Consider the following 1,398-nt stretch of genomic DNA (forward strand, 5'->3'; position numbering starts at 1 on the left):
CATAACTGCAACAGATTGTGTCACAATGGAACATATATTATGTCTCTTATGAAACATAGTACAGGTTGTACTGGAACAGCTATACAAATAAGAAATACAATTTTTAACATTGAAGGAAAATGCAATATGCATTGGAAAAAAATGCTTTAGGAAAGAAAGAAAATATAGTATTGTTTTAATACGTTGGACTCTCTCATCCGATTTGTCTGGTGCTCCTTTCTGGTTGTTTTTTTTTTATATGGTTTAAGCTTTATATCCATAATTTAATTTATTTGTCCTTATTGCATTCAGTTTTTAGTTTTTGTAACGTTACATTCCAAACAAATTCACAAAATATTAAGAAGGGGCTAACATGAGTGGCATATGCAGCATGCAACTGATTAACACTGCACACGGCATATGCCACTCACATCTGACCTCTTTCTCATTTGCTGGATCACCATTCTGATTTTGTGTGAGCAGTGACTACAGTATCTGTTTGGATTTTGGGTTATGTTTCCTTCCAGAACAAAATTCATCATATGTTTTCTTGTTACGTATAGTAGCAGCTATGAAAACATGACACCTCTATAAGCAGGTTGCTCTCCACCGCTGTATGATTTTCCATAGTGCCCTCTGATTATTCTTTATTCCTAAAACTGTATAATAGAGGATTGATAAATGGAGTAACTATAGTATATGCCAGAGAAAATATGTGATCCCTATTATAGAATGACTGTGAAGATGGACGGAGATATGTTAAGATAGCTGTCCCAAAGAACATGCTGACCACGAGGAGATGAGAAGTACATGTGGAGAAAGCCTTTTTCTTTCCACTGGCACTGGGGATCTTGACTACTGCCCGTATGACAAAGATGTATGAGATAAGAGAAGAAGAGAACCCAGTATCACACTGCCACCAAAAATAAAGACCACTAATTCATTAATGTACGTTTTCTTGCAAGATATCTTCAAAAGTGGTGGAATCTCACAGAAATAATGACTAATAAGACGGTCACGGCAGTAGGGTAATGTAGCCGTAAGAGCAGTGTTCACTATTGAAGTTATTAACCCAATAGTCCAGCAGATAATTGTCATATAGATGCAAATGGACTTATTCATGATTATAGTATACAATAGAGGTTGGCATATGGCGACATATCTATCATATGCCATGATACCAAGCAGAATGCATTCCGAGCCTTCTAAAGTTATGAATGTAAACATTTGAACAAAACAGCCTACAAATGAGATTCCTTTGGCTTCCTTTAGCACATTGTTTAAAGTATTTGGAGTGATTGCTGTAGTATACAATAACTCAATTATAGCAAGGCTAACCAAAAAGAAATACATAGGAGTGTGTAGATGGGAATCAAAGCATACAACAGATATAACCATAGAATTTGCAACCACAGTCAT

General features: G+C 35.7%; 1 pseudogene; it reads right to left on the reverse strand.

The window, feature by feature from the left end:
• Positions 1-548: 548 nt before the first annotated feature.
• On the reverse strand, positions 549-1,398 carry LOC149454831 (olfactory receptor 5V1-like; annotated as a pseudogene).

The sequence above is a fragment of the Staurois parvus genome, unplaced genomic scaffold, assembly GCF_062004578.1.
Source record: "Staurois parvus isolate SC_StPar_1 unplaced genomic scaffold, SC_StPar_1.0 ptg000415l, whole genome shotgun sequence".
Lineage (NCBI taxonomy): Eukaryota > Metazoa > Chordata > Amphibia > Anura > Ranidae > Staurois > Staurois parvus.